This window comes from Oncorhynchus keta, chromosome 4, assembly GCF_023373465.1.
Source record: "Oncorhynchus keta strain PuntledgeMale-10-30-2019 chromosome 4, Oket_V2, whole genome shotgun sequence".
Lineage (NCBI taxonomy): Eukaryota > Metazoa > Chordata > Actinopteri > Salmoniformes > Salmonidae > Oncorhynchus > Oncorhynchus keta.
The window spans coordinates 58,601,915-58,602,339 of NC_068424.1; positions in this window are offsets into that span (position 1 = coordinate 58,601,915).

Here is a 425-nt window from a genome sequence, read left to right on the forward strand (position 1 = left end):
TTTTTGTTGTTGATGAGCAAGAGCAGTGACAGTCAGAGAACGTATTTGGTAACTACCCAAACGGGCTACCCAACGGGCTAGTTATCCCCTAACGTTAGTACCCTATACGAATGGGTAATTGCTTACAAGTTGCTAGCTATCCCATAAAGCCATCACGAAAAAACACACATTTTCATATTTTTCTGTGGTTGGTCACTTCCTGTTCTTCCACGGACTCTGGCTGGACTGAAGATGATGCAAAGTTTGGAAAAATTAAGTGTGCGGCGTCCTTCTCGCAGCAGAGCCTTCAACCGCACGGGGGCGTTGCGATTCCACTTTGTTGTGGACGTCCCCATTTAAATGAACGACATTCTGCGCAATTTAACGGGGTTCCTATGGTTAACGTGAACGAGGCATCACAGTGACGATCTACTTGCAAAATAAAC